The sequence below is a fragment of the Cavia porcellus genome, unplaced genomic scaffold, assembly GCF_034190915.1.
Source record: "Cavia porcellus strain 051 isolate PalLab524CR breed Dunkin Hartley unplaced genomic scaffold, mCavPor4.1 scaffold_19, whole genome shotgun sequence".
Lineage (NCBI taxonomy): Eukaryota > Metazoa > Chordata > Mammalia > Rodentia > Caviidae > Cavia > Cavia porcellus.
In genome coordinates, this window is record NW_026947502.1 from 9,133,868 (window position 1) to 9,139,867 (window position 6,000).

Here is a 6,000-nt window from a genome sequence, read left to right on the forward strand (position 1 = left end):
GTTGGGAAAACTGTGCATAAGGGAGGACTCAGGTGTCCTGAATGATGACTAATCAGCCCTCCAGGGGCCCTCTAGCTCCAAGAGCCACCCTGAGCAGTTTGGTCCTAAGCAGATAGGAATTGTCTCTGGAGGAACTCCCTCTCTGGCCTAATTTTATTATGTGAATTTCATTGTTTTTTGAAAACCTGCAGACACCATCCCTAAAGCCACTCTACCCACAGCCCCCTTGATCTGAATACCTTAGGCCAGTGATGGTCAGTGATGGCTACCTGTTAGAGCTCTCAGTGATAACGAACAGCACACACTGCATACGTGCCATAGGTTGCCACCACTGCAGGCCATTTCTATTCCTGAGTCAGTTTCAAAAATGTACACAATCTAGGCACACTGCCATATGTAAAACCAGAGATAATCTCTGCTGTTTGGTTACTCACAAAGACAGATCCAATTCATACAGTCATCAAGATTGTCGTAGTCACTTTCCTTGTCACTGGGACAAAATACCTGACACCTGCAACTTAGAAGTTTATTTTGATTTAGTTTTTATTCCACAGTCAGCTGACTCCAAAGCAGGAACAGCATGACAGATGGGCATGGCTGATGAAAATCTACTCACCTCATGGTGACCAGGAAACAAAAAAAGGGAAGAGCCCAGGAGGCAGATACACCCTTTCTCGATCACATTCCTAGGGACCAGTTTTTAATCAGTCCCCAGCCCTGAACAGCAAGTCAGCAATGAACTCAGCAGTGGACCAATCTGTTGATAAGTATGGTGTCCCCAGTTATCCAATTGTCTTGCAGGGTCCAGCCTCTGAACACATGAAGCTTCTGGGGGACACCCCATATCTAAATTGTAATAAGGGTATACAGTTAAAAATACGCTAAAGGTATACGCTAAAGAAAGTGTTCTATGAGGATCTAGATCAGAGGACCCTGATCTAATTGGAGATGCAAAAAATTCTCTATAAAAGTGATACTCAAGCAACAAACACTGTTTGAGGGCTTACTGTGTTCCTTGTCCTGAACCAGGGGGTTATAGATTTAAGTCACACATTCAGCTACAATATCATTGTAGTTAGCGGAACAAGAAGGGTGAAACTGTGGTGTATGCCCACAACTGAGTCCCATTGGTCAGGGTGGGAAATAGGGATGAGGGCCTGGTAGGTAAGGCCAACCCCTTTTCTGATAGCACTCTCTGCCCAAGTGGCATCACTCACTTGCAAAGTTTTAAATACCATCTTCACAGTGATGACTTTCAAATGTGTATTTCCACCTCCAGATACTCCCAGAGAGTTGGGGATTTAATACGTCCCTACTGGGCAGCACTAGTTGACTAGACATCACTAAACAGCATCTCTAAATTAGTAATCCTAAAACAGAATTTTTGGTCCTTTCCTTGATTAAAAAAGAAGACACCAGTCTCCTCCTACCATCTTCTCTCAATATACATTTCTGCCATCTACTTACTGCAGTCAAATAGCCACAATCATTCTTGATAAAACTGCCTTACCATACCTACTAGGTCATCAAGTCCTACTGTCTCACTTCACAAGCATATATCCAGTCTCCTCACTGTTCTGTACCTCCACTGACACCACCCTAGGGCAAGCATCGTCCTCCTCATGTGTACTGTATGAGGGTCCCCACTAAGCTCTCTGCTTCTACTTTGGCCCCCAGCTGCCCATTCTCCACGCAACCACCAGAGTGGACTTTCAAGTGTAAATCGCCTCACTGCTTCTGCTCTAGCCCACATTGTTTACCCTTATTACAAGACAGTTCTTAAAGAAATCCACACTCTCTGTTGTGGCCTGTGTGAGACCCTAGATGGCCCAACTCTTTCCTTTGTGTCTGAGTGCATCTCTTCACCTCCCTGTCCACTGCACTCATGACATTCCAGCCACCCTGGCCTCCTGGCTCTTCGCTTAACACACTGAGTCTTATGCCTCCTCAAAAACTCTCCTCCTGCTCTTCCCCCATATGTGCCCTCCCTGACTGCTTTTCCACATGCAAACCTTAGGTGTGATCATTTCAGAGAAGCCTCCCTGTACACACTAAAGTAATTGTCCCAACACTGGATTAGGGTTAAGGGTAAGTAGCTCTGTATTTCATTTCTTGTATCTTAGCTTTTTAATATTTTTAAATTTTTATTAGTATATATATATGCTTGCAGTACATAATGGTAACATTCCTTACAGGGAGTCAGGACGTGCATGTAACACATCTCAATTCTTTCTCTTATGCCTGTCCCATCCCTTCCTCCCTCTTCATTTGTCTTTTATTTTCCTTACAGCATTTTTCACTGTTTGATATTATATTTTTGTTTTCTTATTGATTATCTATTGCCCTCCTCTAGAATATCCTTACCATCTTACTTGTTGTTATAATCCCAGCAATTAAAACAGATCCTGGCAGCCACCCACAATCATTAAGTATTTGTTCATCATTGATGAAGACGAGCGGGTTAATAGCGGTTGGGTGAAATCACATGGCATCTTTGTCTTAATTTACCTCCTCATCTCATGAAGATGAAGGTAATATGTACACCATTTGGTTCTTCTAGAACCAAGGAAATCTTTCAGACAAGTGGGAGACATTACCAAATAATAGAAGAAAAAATTGGACTCTGCAGGCAGGGAGCCACTTGAAAGAGGCAATGAAAGCTAATGGAGAAAGAAATAATTTGTTTTCTTACCTATACATGAGGACTGAGTAAGATAGGGAAAAATAAAATACACTCATTTGAAACATAAAAATTCATTAATACAGTTTACATTAAATCAAAACAGTAACAATTTCTCTGGCATCAATAGATATTTTGCCAAGTGACTTGTTTTTGCAAATAGTTAATGTCCCCAATTAAGAAGAGTTTTGTTTGTTTGAACATCTTAATGGAAATAGTTTTCAAATGAATCTCAGCGCCACTTCCCTGGAAGCACATTGAACACAGCCTTTCATCAGTAAGTTGGCAACATCATTATAAGCATACATAATTATATTTGCATATGAAATAGTGATAAGCTCTAAAATGATGGAAGTGTGGCACTGGTAGGCTTTTTGAGCTCTTCTGGGTGTGTGATATGGTCTCTTTTCCCATTTATTTAATCAACAAGTATCCATAGGGCATGTAGTACACACCAGGCTGGCTGCTAAAGATTATACTCAGGATGATCAACAAGATCAGTGTGGTTCCTGTCCTCCTGGAGCCCAGAATCTTTTGATACATGCCTTGACCAAGAAAGTACAAGTGTGGCAGGTTTCAAATACCTGCCCAGGGGTTTCTCGTGGAAGATGTCTCCCAAGAATTGGCCTTTATGCTGACTCTTATGAAGGAAATGACAAGGGAAAGAGTGTTGCTGGCAGATGGAAATGCAATGCAAAGGCAATGAAAAGTGACAGCCAAGATGTTCTTGAGCAGTGAAAGGAGACCTGCGTGGCTCCTGCTGCTGTTGCTGAGTCAGCCAGGGCCAGACTGCAGAGCCCCCTGCAAGCTGGTGCTAGGAATCTATCCGCCTTCTGAGAAGAAATTAAATGGTTTTAAAGAGGAGAGTACTATGATCAGTGTTACACTTGCTTCAAAACATGTTAAAATAAGCCTGTGTTTTGGCATATACTGTGGGTCTAGACAGTGACACAGGACAAACAATGGAGGTGACAGATATTGCTCAGGAGAATGGAAAAAATTACAAAAATCCAAAAGCAGACACTCAGGTACAGTGAGTACAGATTTTAAAAAGGACTCTCACTGTTTGAGAAATGTTTTGTTACTGTACATTTAGATTCACAGTTTAGTTTAGCTGAGCTTCATCTGAGATGCCTGCTCTAGAAGCAAGGTCTAAGAGGAAGTTTGTTAGGGTGGAAAGACAAACACTAGGAAAGGATACCTGATTTCAGAGTCACCTTGGCCACTGCTAGGGACTAAGGAGATGGTTAAGGGGCCCACTCTTCTCTAGATGAGACGCACATGCCTTAGCAAGCAGGAGCTTCAGAGGAAGGCTTCATCACCTCCTCACCAGTGACCTTGAGCAAGATCCTACTTTGGGTATCAGTTTACACATCTGTGAAAACCCTACCTCATCAGGTTATTGTGAGGACTAAAATGCCTGGCACCAAAAAACATCATTAAATAGGATCACTATGATTTTCTAGCTCAATAGCTAATGGCTCACATATTATCACAGTAACTCAGGAGAAGGCATCTAAAATGAATGTTTCCTTAAGAAAAAAAGAAGCCTCTTAAAAATTCATGTCACATATTACATTTTTCTGTATGCTTTTGAGACTTCATAACATTTTGGGAAACATCTTGAGCCATCCATCTGCCCAGCATTTGTGCTCTGGAATATCTTTCCTCTAACAGCATTTGAATATGTCTAGTGCTGCTATCTCTGGCCTATTCTGAGCATATTAATAACCAGAGCTTACATTATCAGTATAAATTCTGCTAAAAGTCAACTTTTTTTTTTTTATTCCTGAGAATCGTTGAAGAAATAAGCTTGCACGGTTTCTTTGTGGTCTCTCCCCAGACTCCAAGGATATTAATAACAAGTTATACACCCTCCATTTTCTTATTTTTAAATAACTGGGTTTTAAATTATAAGTTTAACACGTGCACAATGTTTAAAATATTAACAGCATAGAAGGTTTTTATGTTAAAAAAAAGAAACAATAGTTTCTTTGGCTGCCAACTTCCGCTCCCTATTATATATATGATGTATGTATTTTATACATAGAGATTTTTGTCCATCTGTCCTTTTCTTTCTGTATTTATATCCCCTATATTCTTTATTTTACACAGATATTGCACCATCTTTCTCATCTCCCTTCATATGTATTCTATATGGTTATATTTTTATACAAAGGGGCCCATACTATTCAGATCCTGTATCTTGGACATATTTCCATGCTGCTGTCTGTAGGTCTGCCTCATCCTTTTCAGCAGCTGACATTCTATTAGTGAGGTAGACCCTTTGATAAACCTCCATTGATAGACATCTCTGATATTTCTAGTCTTTTGCTTTGACAAACATTTCTGTAACATACATCTCTGAACATATGTTTTAGCACACTTGATGGGCTGATTCTGTACGATAAATTCTTAGAAGTTTTAAAACCCAGAATAGCATCCCCCCATATGTTCACCAAACCATCAGCGTGTCACTGCTAATGTCAGACTTCCAACAAGAACTCATTTTGGAACTACTGGCTGCCTTATTGGACAAGAGAGCAGCAATCAATACCTGGGAAGGTATCATTAATCTTTATTGTGAAGATTGGTGATAATGTAATGAAGTGCTTAATAAATATCTGGCACACCATAGGTGCCTGATAAATGATGTCTGTTAGGACTTTAACCATGTAAACAACCGATCTAGATTTTATCTCTAGGGCCTGAGGGGAAAAATAACTAGAATCAACGTGTAGGTGTAATATTGGTAAATTTTAGGTGGCACCGTTTTTAGGAAGCTTAGCCATTTAACAGGAGTAACCAGTGGAACAGGAAAATCTTATTTAGGTGGTAAAGAAAAATCTACAAAGCATTATATTTCCATTTAGAATTTTTCTGGCTATATCTTCAACAACCCTTGACATTTCATCAATGTGAAACCAACCCAATGCATTACCCTGAGCAACTGGACAAAGTAATTGCCAACTTAAGGTAGTTTTGGCTTTAATTTTTGTGAACCATGAGCATATTATTCAAAGGAATCTGAACTGGAGATCAGGCATTTTCATTCTATACATTTATTCATTCAACAAATTTGTTTGTTGAGTATTTCCTAGGATACCAAGAAGTATTCCAAGCTTTAGAATCTGTAATATGAACCAGATATTGAACTCGCAATTAAATAGCCAACTGACCTTGGACAAGCCCTTTGCTCTTCCTGGACTTTGCTCTCCACGTCCTTAAAATAAGTTATGAACTACTTTATCTCCAGAGATCCTCCCAGATGTCTCATTCTGTTCCTCTCCTGAATGTGTCCTAATGGTGATCACAGTCCA